This window comes from Triticum dicoccoides, chromosome 1A (genome assembly GCF_002162155.2).
Source record: "Triticum dicoccoides isolate Atlit2015 ecotype Zavitan chromosome 1A, WEW_v2.0, whole genome shotgun sequence".
Lineage (NCBI taxonomy): Eukaryota > Viridiplantae > Streptophyta > Magnoliopsida > Poales > Poaceae > Triticum > Triticum dicoccoides.
The window spans coordinates 431,181,000-431,195,999 of record NC_041380.1 but is presented as its reverse complement, the minus strand read 5'-3'; positions in this window follow the sequence as shown (position 1 = coordinate 431,195,999).

Sequence of the window (15,000 nt, the reverse complement as noted above, 5' to 3'; positions counted from 1 at the left end):
ATTACGAACTCAACATCCCTGTCAGGTGGAACACCTGGCAATTCTTCTGGAAAAACATCCGGGAAGTCACGGACGACCGGAACGTCCTCTAGGTCTGGCAAAGGGCTGGCGTTAAGAGAATATAATTGTCGCTTGGCTATTCGGGTCAAGACATTGACTATCTTTCCCGAAGGATGGGTGAGTTGAACAGTCCTAGAGAAGCAATCGATTTGGGCATGATGAGCTGACATCCAGTCCATACCCAAAATGATATTAATATCTGAAAATTTAAGGGCTATCAAAGAGGCAAGGAAAACAAGTCTGTCGACTTGGATTTCATTTCCATGGCTTACTCTAGAAGTTTGCCATTTGGATCCCGGAGTTTGAATTACCATAGAGGTTGGCATATCACCGAATGCGACGTTATGCAAGCGAGCATAGTTTTCAGATATAAAAGAATGAGAGGCTCCTGTATCGAAAAGAACAGATGCCGGGTGGCAATTAACAAGAAGCGTACCGAGAACGACGTTGGGATCCTCTTGAGCTTCTTCGGCAGAGATACAGTTGACATGGCCACGTGTAGCGGTGACCGGCTTGGCGTGGAATACTTTTCCTGTCGGCTTGCCACGGCCAACAGCTTTAGCAGACTGGTTGGGGTTGGTCTGGGGACACTCACGCATATAGTGACCAGATTCCCCGCACTTGAAACAAGTCACGGAACTGGTACGTGGAGGAGCATTGTTAGTTGGACCCCCATAGGGCTTGGCCGATGCAGACTGTTGAACGGGGCGAGGCGCCTGGAAGGATGGCCTCGGTGTGAACCTGGGTGGCAGGGCGGTGTTGGGTACCCACACGCGGCGCTTCTGAGGACCAGCACCGGATGAGGAACCCATATCACGGCCATGCTTGCGTGTTGCGTCATAGTCAGTCTGACCAGTTTCAGCACTGATGGCTTTGTTGACAAGTTTCTGGAAGGATGTGCACTCATGCAGACGGAGGTCGCGGCGAAGCTCAGGACTAAGGCCCTTATGGAACCTTGCTTGCTTCTTGGCATCGGTAGACACTTCCTCAGTTGCATATCGTGCGAGATTACCAAACTCCCTGCTGTAAACATCCACAGAAAGTCGGCCTTGGGTGAAACTGCAAAATTCTTCACGTTTTCGGTCCATGAGACCCTCCGGAATATGATGCTCACGAAAAGCCTCGCTGAACTCAGCCCAAGTAGTGACATGGCCCGCTGGGCGCATAGCTCCATAATTTTCCCACCATAGACTGGCGGGGCCTTCAAGATGATATGCAGCAAAGGTGACCTTGTCAGCCTCCGCTACCAGCGCGGAACGCAGTTTATGAGAGATACTGCGAAGCCAGTCATCAGCATCGAGAGGCTCGACGGAGTGGTGGAACGTGGGTGGATGTAATTTGATAAAATCACTGAGTGACACCACGTTAGTCCTCTGATGGTGTGCCGTGTTCTGTTCAATACGCTCCAACAAACGGTTGGTCTCCCGCTTGTTTCTCTCAGCTTCCATCATAACCTCGGCTAGTGAAGGAGGATGAGGCAGATTTTCATTCCTGCCTTCACTGCCTTCGGCCTGCTCTTGAGAAGCAGGGTTAGCGCGCGTGTTGACCATCCTAGGTAAACAAGACAATGATTTAGTCAGAATGATAAAATTCCGACATAGGATACATAATGTAAGGAATAACTCGAAATGCAAGATGACCATCCGTATGACATGGTAGATACAGAAACTGCTTCTTTATTCCATCGTCATACACACCATACAGGGTTTAGTACAAGAGCAAACAAAGTAATATTACGGTGAAAAGAGGATTACATCTCATCGGAGGCATTCCAAGCTCCTATACATTATTTTTCTACACCTCCGGAAAGAGTACAAACTAGGTCATATCCCACGAGTCACGCGGGACGATAGAGGACACAACTAGTGCGAACTAGTGATACTACCACTAACTCAGACCGATCCGTAGTAGTCCTCATAGAAATCACCTCCATAGCCTGGAAGCTCAACATGATCATCCGGAAACAGACGATCTCGCGGAGCTTGTGGACCATAGGGGCTAGGATGAGGCCTTGGACCAACAGACGGTGGCCTGCGGGGACCGCGAGGTGGGGTGATGCCTCCTACATCACGCCAAACCATCACGTCCGGCAGAGCAGATCTCACAGGATAGAGATCGCGCATATCCGAATATCCAGCTTGCACCGCCGGTGCGAACCGAGTCAAAGTGGCCCAGTGGTCAGCACGGGTATTGAAGAGCTCTAACCTTAAGGCCCGATTTTCACGGTCCTTATCCTCGAGCATCTCAGCAGTGGTGCGGGTCTGTGAGTCCTCCTGAGTGGGGTCAGCATAGATAGCCTGGAGATACCCTTGTGCTCCAGGAAGTGATCCTGGCATATACCGGAAATCAGAGTCCCGAAATAAACCAGATCTGACTCGCATAATGGTCATCATAGAGTAGGGGGCGTCCTGCACAGCCATCTCAATAGTAACCCCGAGTCCATAGGAGCAGTGAAGAGGCTCGGTGGATCCAGGATAAGATGGAAATATCCTGACAGTGCAGAGATACTGGCTTTGATTAAAGTCTCGGAATTGCTCTTCGACCGTGTACTCAGGATACCAACGGTATCCAGCCTCAGTCATTACCCTGACCAACTTGGCAGTATGGCCGGGTACATCTAGGCATCGAGTCAGGCGAACCACTTGATTGAGGTCGCGAGTGGCCATCTGAAAGCACAATCATAATGCAAGGGCATTAGAATTTCTAGCAAAATTTCGGCAGCATAACAGCTGTAAATGCTCAAGAAGGATTTTGAGACATTTGACAAAGGATTTCGTACACACTCAACATCATCATATCAAAGTTTTGAATCCATTCTAACAACATAATGTGGTAGTAGAACTGAACTAGGCTTGTATCCATCAAACTTATAAGGTACTAATGATTAGTAACACGTGATCCTGATAGAGAGAATAGGTCCTAATTCCTTAACCCCCGGTGGAAGAATGGACTGACTCAGATCAGAATGTCATAAGATAAAGGAGTAAAAAGAGCCTTACGTTCCAACCCACAAACAATTCCCCTACATATAACTAAAGAATTTCTAGACTCAACATCGACCAGTTTGGCTTGGAGAACCTACAGGCAGTCCGGCTCTGATGCCAACGCTGTCAGGACCCCGACTCGATGTCACATCGATCTAGCCGGTAACACCTCATATCACTTTGCGGCCTCACGCACGGTATCCCCACGGGTGTCGCCTTACCTTTGCCCGGGACCGTTTGCGCCTTTCGGCTCACGTATATGATAGTGTCGCTAGCATCCATATGATAAAGAGCCCGGGCTGACATGACTAGTCGTAAACCCAAAGTGGCACAGACTTACAGGGACAGGCATCCATGACCCAGCTCCGAACGTGTCGGTCATCAGCAAGTGGGTCCGGGCTGTGGCACTGGGCTAGCAGGACTCCGGTAAACCGGGCTGTAGCGGGCTAACAGGACTCCGGTACTCAAAGCGTGACATTTCCCCGAAGGGACAGACACAGGAACGAAGAAGGACACATGCCGGCCAGCCTAAGTGTTCCAGAGCAGTAGCAAGCTACCATGGCTCAGCGGTAACACTAGGAGACATTTCCCGGTAAGAGAGGCTACTAAAGATAAACAACTAGGTAGTCAGATCCCACACATACCAAGCATTTCAATCATACACACAATATGCTCGATATGTGCAAATACAACGAAGCATCACAACATGACTCTACGACACAAGTACTTTATTTAAGGCTCGGGGAGCCATACATAACATACACAAAGGTACGGGTCTCACGACCCAACATTCAAGTCATACAGTCATACAAACCAGCAGCGGAAGTAACTTGTGTGAGTACAGACAACTAGTAAAATAAAAGAGGCTTGGAAAGCCTAGCTATACTACAAGGTCCTTCACAAGCTCAGGGTCACCACCTGGGTCTTTAGCCTACTCGTTGATGTCAACGTCTACATAGAACCCATCAGAAGGGGTTGCAGCGTCTTCTGTAAAAATGTAGATTATAGCAACATGAGTACAAAGGTACTCAGCAAGACTTACATCAGATCCTACATACATGCATATTATCAAGAAGGGTTGGTGGAGTTATTGCAGCAAGCCAGCTTTGACTCTTGGCTAGACTATCCTACGATACTCCAACTTGAAATGGTTCTGCGCACACGAGTCCACTACTCACCACTTCAATACACTACCGAGGATCCACCTCCGTCTTCCTACGGAAGAGCCATCCTCGGCACTCACACTTATCTTGAGGCTTTTAAACAGTTTCCATTTACTTGTCTATGAACTGTATAGGTAACCAAGTAGTCCTTTACCGCGGACGCGGCTATTCGAATAGATCATGTTAACCCTGCAGGGGTGTACTCCTTCATACACGCTCCCACCACTTACCGTCGTTTACATGACATGTACTCGGCAACCTTCAAGCGGAAGCCCAACGTGGGTGTCGGCCACGACCTACCTAATCACCTAAGCCTCCAGTCCAGGTTTATCGCCTATCCAGGTTCCATCCGCAGGGAGTCCGGCCGAGGTTTCCCATACGGCCCCGAACGATGTGAACAGGGTTCCCGAGATACCTAACGGGTATTCGGTACACCGTGCCACGTACCTACCGCATCACAGCCCACCCCTACGGTCAGCGCTGTCCACGGCCTCCAGTAGGCTACAAACACCAGAAACTACTTGCAACTCCTGGACGGAGAACTAGGGTGAATAAGAAGCCGAGAGGGTCCATTGGTTTCGGGCCCAATGCATGGTAGTAGCTGATTCTTAAATCACACATACAGATCTCAGTGCTTAAGGTCGGCTTCAATGAAACAACCCACCATGTACTCCTACATGGCCTCTCATCGATACCTTTACCAAATCGTGTTCACCACACCACTCTCATTACCGATGTAATCATTTCACCCTAGCCCATCACCCCGATGAACCAGACCTGACACGACTCTAAGCATAGCAGGCATAGCAAGGTAGGAACAACACATACATAGGGCTCAATCAACTCCTACACATGCTAGTGGGTTTCATCTAGTTACTGTGGCAATGACAGGTCATGCAGAGGAAATGGGTTCAACTACCGTAGCACACAGCAGTTTGAATCGCGTTGTCTTAATGCAGTAAAAGAGAGCAGGAGCGAGAACATGGGATTGTATCGATATGATCAAATGGTTGGTTGCTTGCCTGATGGTTCGATGCACTGATACGGTTCTTCGTTAGGGTAATCACGGTACTCCTCGGAGGCAGAACCTGTCGCAAAGGACACCGACACACAACCATCACCAAACAATGTGCAACAATATGATGCATGCATGAAACATGGCAATATGAGTGTGTTGGGCTAATGCAACTAAAACCAGAAGGGTTTGAACAAATTTGAATCAAGGATTCAAATTTCAAATTCAAATATGGCCTTTTAAAGTGCTTTTCCTTGTTCTGCTTGAAACATCAATTTAACTTGTTTGATCATGCATGAAAATAGTACAGATGGATAGATTGGATTTTTCTGATCATTTTTCATATATAATTTGTCCAATTTGGAGTTACAGAATAAAAGTTATGAATTTTTGAAGTTTAAATAATATTCTGGAATTTCCTGATTTAATTTAAATCCAGAAATATAATTATTGCGCCAGCATGACGTCAGCATGACGTCAGTGGTCAACTGCGGCTGTCTGGGGTCAAACCTGACGTGTGGGGGCCACACGTCAGTGACAGGGGGGGTTTAACAGGTTTAAATTAATCTTAATTAGGGATTAGTGGCGCTGGGGCCCACTGGTCAGTGTCAGGGGGTTAACTAACAGTGGTTAGCGCTAATCCTAATTAGCTACAGGGCTGGGCCCATCTGTCAGGGACTCAGGGGGGTCCTGCCGTGGTCAAAGTGGGTCAAACCCACCGGCGGCACGACGCCGGCGAGGCCCGAGACGGCGGCGCGATGCGGGATCGCGCTACAGGGCACGGGCGAGGCCGTTCTTGGGCTCGTTGGAGAGCTCTTGCTCCCGCGCGTCGAACGGTGGCCGTGGCTGGGCCTGGGGTGGCCGGAGTCGACGGCGGCGAGCTCGGCTGCGGCCGCCGGAGTTCGGGTGCGGTCGGAGTCGGTGTTGCAGGGTGTTTGGGGAGGCGTTGGTGCGTGCTGCGTGCTCCTAGTGAGGCGTGGAGCACGATAGTGTGCTCGGTTGGGCGCTATGGTGACCGTGGCCACGACGGCGACATCGCCGGCGGCGTGGAGCTCTCGGCCAAGGTGGGGCTAAGGCCTAGAGGTCGAAAGAGACCAGGAGAGAAGGGGGAAACGACTCGGGGGCTCACCGCGGTTGCAGTGGGCGTCGAAGCGGGCTCGGAGACGCGCTGGAGACGGCGAATCGACGGCGACGGTGGTCGGAGCCCGAGGAGGGGAACGGCGACGTGGCGGCGATGCAGGGCTTCCGGAGACCCGTGGAGCGGTGGGGAGGAAGAGGAGGTCGAGGCGGAGCCGCTAAGCTAGTCGGGGGAGCGAGGGGTGGCCGGAGACGGCTGCTATGGCGAACGGCGGCGACGGTGGTGTTCGGCCGTGTGAGAGAGAGAGCGAGGGAGAGGAGGGAGGAGCCGAGGGAGAGTGAGAGAGAGCAGGGGGGGAGGCGTGGCGTCGTCCAGGGGCATCGAGGCGAGGAGGGGAGGGCAGGCAGGCAGGGAGAGAGGTGGCGTGGCGCGGTGGCGCGCGCGCGCCGGCCACACTCCCCTCCCTCTGTCGGGACGAAGACGACAGAGGAGGGAGACGGGCTGGGCCGCCTGCTGGCTGGGCCGGCCAGCTGGATGGGCTGCACAGGGAGGAGCCCAGGTAAGCTTCTCCCTTTTATTTTTTTTCTGTTTTCTAATTTCTGACATTTGTTTTGATTTAAATAATATATTAAATCATTTATTTAACTTATGCCAATTTTTGCAGGGGCTAGATATATTATTCCAGAGCTCCTTTATAATTGGCATAATATTTGGACATATATTAATATATATAGAAATATATTTCCAATGCAAATATTTATGCATTAATTCCAAATGCCCAAAATAAATGTCCATGAGCCACTAAAAATATTGGTTTGATTTTTATCTCTGTCCAATATTTTCAGAGAGCAACATGAGCATTTTCTTGGACCCTTTTGGAGAAATTTTTATTTGGGTCATTTTCAAAATGATTCTGAGGGTGTCACAGATCCCCATTTCAAGTTTGTGATGAAAGAGTAAACATGATGCAACACTCTAATGCATGACTAGCTAGGGTGTGACACTCATGCCTGCATCTACTACTATTACTCCACACATCGACTGCTATCCAGCATGCATCTAGAGTATTCAGTTCAAAGGAACAGAGTAACGATTTAAGTAAGATGACATGATGTAGAGGGATAAACTCATGCAATATGATATAAACCCCATCTTGTTATCCTCGATGGCAAAAATACAATACGTGCCTTGCTGCCCCTACTATCACTGGGAAAGGACACCGCAAGATTGAACCCAAAGCTAAGCCTTCTCCCATTGCAAGAAAGATCAATCTAGTAGGCCAAACCAAACTGATAATTCAAAGAGACTTGCAAAGATAACCAATCATACATAAAAGAATTCAGAGAAGATTCAAATATTGTTCATAGATAAACTTGATCATAAACCCACAATTCATCGGTCTCAACAAACACACTGCAAAAGAAGATTACATCGAATAGATCTCCATGAGAATCATGGAGAACTTTGTATTGAGATCCAAAGAGAGAGAAGAAGCCATCTAGCTAATAACTATGGACCCGAAGGTCTGAGGTAAACTACTCACACATCATCGGAGAGGCTATGGTGTTGATGTAGAAGCCCTCCGTGATCGATGCCCCCTCCGACGGAGCTCCGGAAAAGGCCCCAAGATGGGATCTCATGGGTACAGGAGGTTGAGGCGGTGGAATTAGGTTTTTGGCTCCGTATCTGGTAGTTTGGGGGTACGTAGGTATATATAGGAGGAAGAAGTACGTCAGTGGAGCAACATGGGCCCCACGAGGGTGGAGGGCGCGCCTGGGGGGTAGGCGCGCCCCCCTACCTCGTGCCTTCCTGGTAGCTTTCTTGACGATCACGTTCGTTCCAAAAATCACGTTCCCGAAGGTTTCATTCCGTTTGGAGTCCGTTTGATACGCTTTTTCTGCGAAACTCTGAAATAGGCAAAAAAATAGCAATTCTGGGCTAGGCCTCCGGTTAATAAGTTAGTCCCAAAAATAATATAAAAGTGTATAATAAGGCCCAATAATATCCAAAACAAAATATAATATAGCATGGAACAACGTATCATGCGTCTCATCAAACGTCAGGAGCCGTGCGGAGCGATGCTCGACCTCGTGAGGGAGGACTGCTTCTGCTCCATAGACGAGCAAGAACGGGGTTTCGCCCGTTGTCTTGGTGGCGGTGGTGCGGATCGACCACAGAAGAGACTGGAGCTCGTCGTGGCAGCCCCTACCGCAGGCTTCGAGCTTCTTCTTGAAGGTCCTGGTCTTGAGGCCCTTCAGGACCTCCGCGTTGGCGCGTTCGGCCTGGCCATTGCTTCTGGAGTGTGCTACTGAGGGGTAGCAGATTCGCGTTCCAAGGTTAGCACAATATGACTTGAAGAGATTACTAGTGAACTGCGAGCCGTTATCGGTGATGATGCGGTTGTGGACCCCAAAACGGCTCACGAGGCACTTGATGAACTTGACTGCAGAGCAAGCTGGGATGGCGCGGATGGCTTCAACCTCCGGCCACTTAGTGAATTTGTCGATGGCGACGTAGAGGTATCGATAGCCCCCAGGCGCCTGAGGGAATGGGCCCAGAATATCCAGCCCCCAGACCGTGAACGGCCACGAGAGTGGGATGGTCTAGAGGCCCTGAGCTGGCTGATGGATCTGCTTGGCATGGAATTGGCAGGCCTCGTAGGACTTCACCAGCTCAGCCACGTCGTTGAGCGCCGTAGGCCAGTAGAATCCACTTTGGATTGCCTTGCCGATGAGGGTTCGCGATGACGAGTGGTACCCACAGTCTCCGCCGTGTATGTCAGCTATCAGCTCTTTCTCCTGTTCCCTGGAGACACAACGCAGTGTAACATCATTTGGTCACTTCCTGTATAACTCACCATCCTGGATACAGTATGTTGTGGCCTGATGGGCCACGCGCTTCGCGTCCTCCTCCTTCTCTGGCATCGCCCCTTGCATCAGGTATTCCTTTAATTCCTTGGTCCAGCATCCCTCCTAGGGCTCAAGCGCCAGGAGTAGGCGCGCACCTGAGGTCGGGCCACAGGCTGGGGCTCCTGAGGCAGGCGGCTGCGGGAGTTCCTCCCGAGGCTGAGTTATTCTTGAAAGCAGCAGCGTTGCTGATGGCTTGAAGAGCCGCTCCTCGAAGACGCCAGGCTCCTGGGACTATCGCTTGGATGCTCTTCTGGCGATCTCGTCTGCTTCCTTGTTGGTGCCACAGGGCACGTGCTGCAACTCCAGGCCCAGAAATTGCTTCTCCATGAGGTATGCTTCCATGTGCTCGTCCTTCGGCTCGTATACCTTGTTGGAGAAGTTGACAAGGAGGTGTGAGTCCCCATGATAGTGAGACGCTTCACCCCCAGTGTCGCCGCAGCCTTCAGGCTGGCTATGAGGCCCTCGTAGTCTGCAATATTGTTGGAGACCTTCTCGCCATGCTGGAAGCAGAGCTGCACGGCATAGTAGAGATTGTCCTAAGTGGGCGAGATGAGGACTGCTCCAGCCCCCGTGCCCTGGCGCGCGAAGGCACCATCAAAATACATGACCCAGCCGTCAGGCGCCTCGCTTCCCGGCGAGAGGGGCCAGTCTTCGCCTTCTTCAAGCGTCGGGGCATCTGTCCATTCTGCCACGAAATCAGTGAGCGCGGCCCCCTTGATGACCCTGGTAGTACTGAACTCCAGCTGGAATGCTTGCAACTCGATTATTCATTCAGCGACTCTTCCGGCAGAGTTGGGGCTCCTGAGCACTCTCTCCAATGGGTAAGCTGAGACGACCTTGATGGGGTGGCCCTGGGAGTAGTGTCGTAGCTTTCGCGAGGCCCCTAGGAATGCAAGTAGGATCTTCTGACGCATGGGGTACCGTGCTCTTGTGTCCCGCAACACCGTACTAACGAAGTATACCGGGTGGTCGACGAGGGTAGGCATGCTGGTGAGGTTTGCGTCTTCCGGAAGTTGGGGTGCCTCTTGAGGAGGTAGAGCCCCTGACGCTTGGTCGCTTGCCAATTCTTCGCGAGCTTGGGGGCATCGCCTTGCCGAGACTGATCCTCTGCCTCCGCTGCTGCGCCCCTTGTGGCGCCCTTCTGGTCTTGCATCGTCTCTGCTAGAGGCGTGGCACGACACGATGCGCCCTCGGCTTGGTGTTCTTCCCGAGACGCCACCAGAGCCGTGCTGGCTGAGTACGGGGTGGCGGCAAGATAGAGCACTAGGGGCTCGCGAGGTCGTGGCACCACCATCACTGGAGGGTTGGTCAGGTATCTCTTCAGGTCTTGAAAAGCTTGGTCGGCCTCCAGGGTCCACTCGAACGGGCCCTTCTTTTTCATCAGCTTGAAAAAGGGTAGGGCGCGCTCTCCTAGCTTGGAGATGAAGCACCCCAATGTAGTCACCCGACCAGCCAACTTCTGTATTTCCTTGAGGGTCTGTGGTGGACTCATGTCTTCAATGGCCTTGACCTTCTCTGGGTTGGCCTTGATCCCCCTGTGGGACACCAGGAAACCCAGCAGCTTGCCGGAAGGGACGCCAAACACGCATTTTTCCGGATTGAGCCTCAAGTCCACCTGGGGAAGGCTTTCAAAGGTCTCCTCTAGGTCCTGGATCAAGGTCCCCGCCTCCCGAGACTTCACCATGATGCTGTCGACGTAGGATTCAGCGTTTCTCCCGAGCTGCCGCCCTAAGGCGATGTGCATGAGTCGCTGGAAGGTTGCGCCCGCATTGCGCAGCCAGAACGGCATGCAGGTGTAGCAGTACACCCCACGCGTGGTCAGGAAGGCCGTCTTCTCCACATCTTCTACCGCCATCTTGATCTGGTGATATCCTGAGAATGCGTCTAGGAAGCATAGCAAGTCGCACTCGGCGGTGGAGTCGACGGTCTGGTCGATGCGTGGAAGCGGGAACGGATCTTGGGGGCGGGCCTTGTTCAGGTTGGTGAAGTCGATGCACATATGATCCTTCCCGCCTTTCTTGGGGATGACGACGGGGTTCGCCAGCCACTCGGGTTACCGAACCTTGCGAATGACACCCGCAGCCTCCAACTTGCGGGTTTCTTGGATGATGAAAGCTTGCTTCTCCATGGACTGCCACCTTACCTTCTGCTTCACAGGGCGTACGTTGGGGCACACCTTCATGTGGTGCTCTATTAACTCTCTTGGGACCCCTATCATCTGATCGGGCTCCCAGGCAAACACTCCCTTGTTTGCACGCAAAAACTTCACTAGTGCCTCCTCCCGAGCAAGCTCGAGGTTGGCGCCTATGGTAAAGGTTTCCCCTGAGGACCCGTCCTCCTCGACCAACACTTGCTTGGTTTCTGCCTTGTCCTAAGTGAAGAACTGCTTCTTCTTGGTTGGTGTGGCTCCCTTGGCCTTGGAGGTATCCGCGTCGGCGGGTTGTGCTATCGCGGCGGCCTTGAGGGCAAGCTTGAGCACCGCCAGGGCCTCCTTGGCGTCCCCCTTGATGGTGAGGACACCTTGGCTCCCCGACATCTTCATGAGATTGTAAGCAGGATGGGTTGCTGACATGAACTGGGCCAGAGCTAGGTACCCGGGGACAACATTGTATGGGAGGCCAATGCGGGCGATGTCGAAGTCAATGAGCTCGGTGCGGTAGTTGTCACACGTGCCGAAGGTCATGGGGAGGCGGATCTGCCCCAGGGAGCGGGCGGGGCCTCCGCCAACTCCCGAGAAGGGCTTGCTGGGGCGGAGCCGCTCGAACGGTACGTGGAGGAGGCTGAAGGCCTCGACGGAGAGCACATTGAGGCCGGCACCGCCATCAACGAGCGTCTTGGTGATGGATACATGGTAGATCGTGGGTCCGCACAACATCGGGAGTGCATCCGAGCCGACGGTGGAGGCGGGATGATCCCCCGAGTCAAAGGTGAGGTTGGCCTCAGGCGTGGCCCAGCCGGACGGAGCCCCCGGGCGCTTGGAAGCGACGCCAATCTGGCGAAAGTATGGCTTGACGTGCCGATCTGAGGGTGGTGCTTGTGAACCGCCGAGAAGAGCTACAGCTCCTCCCAGGTGGTGATAGAAGACTCCGGCAAGTGGAGGAGCCAGGCGTGCGGCGCGCCTACAAGGGCCATTGGGAACCTGTTGGCCATGATCTTGTCGTCGCCCCGGCTTCCAGGATGGCCTCCTTGTATGCTAGCAGGAAAGCGGACGGGTCTGCCATGCTATCGTAGCGAGGCGGCATCTACGGCTTGAACTTGGGTGGCAACTACACCCGCCACAAGGCGGGGGCAAGGGCTCGGAGCCCCCGAGCACCGCCGTGGGCACCGGTAGATTCAGCCGGAGGGGCGCCCGCCATGGGGAGCGGGCGTGGAGATGGTGGAGCGCGAGTCGACGGAAGGAAGACTCCGGCGCACCCCTACCTAGCACGCCAAATGTCGGATCATGGGTTCCGGCAAAACCCTTAAGGTTCAAACACTGGGTTGCGCGCGAAGATCTCCCCTCTATCGATCCACGTCCTAACTTAGCTAAGATCTCACAAACTAACTCGATGAACTCGCAACACAAAGGACACAAGATTTATACTGGTTCAGGCCACTGTTGTGGTGTAATACCCTACTCCAGTGTGGTGGTGGTGAATTGCCTCCTGGGCTGAGGACGAACAGTACAAAGGGGAAGAACAGCCTCCTGAGGTTGAGGTGTTCTTGTGCTTGGTGAACTTGTGTGTGTGAGGATCCGGTCCAAGGTTCTGTTCTCAACCCGTCCACTACTATGGTGGTGGCTAGTCCTATTTATAGAGGCCCTGGTCCTCTCCCCAAATATTGAGCAGGAAGGGAGCCAACAATGGCTAATTTGAAAGGGGACAGCTAGTACAAGCTATCTTGACAAAAGCAGTCTTCGCCTGCCAAAGGCTCTGGTGGTGACGCCGTCTTGGGCTCCACGGTGACCTCCGTCTTGCCATCCTTCTGGTCTTGGTCTCGTTGCACAAATATGGAAACCTTTGCTTGATGCCTCGGTACTCCGTGCCTGTGCTTGCCCCCTTAGCACCAAAGAGGAAACAAGGACGATGCGCGTGCTGGCGCCCGCCTGGCGCCCGCGTGGTCTCGGTCGTCATGGCTTAAGTCACGAGAACCTCGCGATGTTTGCCTGGCCTTGAACTCTCCTCCCCTCACGAGCCAGCCTGGTGAGGCCGCTCCTGAGGTGGTCTTGTGTCGTCAGCCCCGCGAGGCTTGGCCCCTCGCGAGGGTCTTGATTCCTTGTTCATGAAGATGGGACGTACATGATTGCTAGCAAAGCCACACCATGGGCCGCAGGCAGGCAAGTCTAGGGACCCCCTTCCCAGAACACCGACAATCAAGGAGGGTAATTTTGTCCCTCTTGGACGCTTTGGCTTCTAGGTCTTTGGAGGTCGCCCTCTTTTTGCCCTTGTGGGGAGGATCTTCTTCTTCCTCCGCCTCCTCGTCGGTGTCATCACCCTCTTGAGAGGACTGGGCATCAGCATCTCCGGACACTACGTCCGAAGTGCCCTCCTCTCTTTTCTTCTTCTTCTTCTTCTTGTTCTTCTTTGTCGGCGCCTGGTATGGGGCTGGGACCATCACCCTCATTAGAAGGGGATTAGCTAGGTCTTCGGGGAGCGGAGCCGGACACCGGATCTGCTCCGCCTTCTTAATACAAACCTATTTGGGGATGGATTACTTAGCACCGCTCCCTCGGATTAATGAAGCCTATTGGTGTTTAGAGTTTTTAGAATTTACCTCAGAGGCCGGATGGTTGCAGTCGAGGCCGGTGTCATCTGAGGACCTTGGCCACGACTTCTACTTCTTAAAAAGCAGCTTCCTGATCCCCTTATCCGTTGTGCCGTAGAACCGTTGTAGGGTCCGTGGCCTTTCTGGATTGAACTCCCACATCTTGAGGGGCCACCTCTGGCAGGGAAGTGCTCGGCGGATCAGCATCGCTTGGATTACATCATCAAGGGTAACGTCCTTCGCTATTATGCTCTTAACGCATTTCTGCAGCAGCACCTCAAGGACAGACCCCCAGTCTAGACCCTTGTCGGTCCAAGATGTAAGCCTCGGTGGGGGTCCGTATCTAAAGGCTATATAATGCCCCGGATACAACTTTCCATATTTGTAACTTTGACTCTTGCCTTTTCCGGAGATGCGATATGTTTTTCCCTTCGTGGTTGGGTTTTGTTTTTCGTTTTGCATTTTGTTCATGGCATGCATGTCATATCATGTCATCATGTTCATCGCATTTGTATTCGTGTTCGTCTCATGCATCCGAGCATTTTCCCCATTGTCCGTTTTGCAATCCGACACTCCTACGTCCTCCAGCGCCCTCTTTTGTCTCTTTTCGTGAGCAGGTGTTAAACTTTCTCGGAATGGACCGAGATTTGCCAAGCGGCCTTCGTACACCACCGGTAGACCTCATGTCAAGTCTTGTGCCATTTGGAGTTCGTTTGATACTCCAACGGTTAACCGGGGAACCATAAAGGCCTCGTGCGTGTTGCAGCCCAACACCCCTCCAAAGTGGCCCAATAGCCCTCTCAAACCCCCTCCATCCTCTTGGTCGTTCAATCACGATCGCGTGGCCGAAAATTGCACTCCAATTGGACTCTCCTAGCTCCCTCTACCTATAAATAGACCTCCCCTCCGAAATTCGTGTAGTCTAACCCTAGATCCATCTTCCCCGCGCCGCCGGACATGTCCGCCCGGCGGCCGGACACGTTTGCCGCCTCCCGCGCCCATTCAGGGGCCGCCATGTGGCGCCACCGCACCGTCCCCGCCGCCGGCC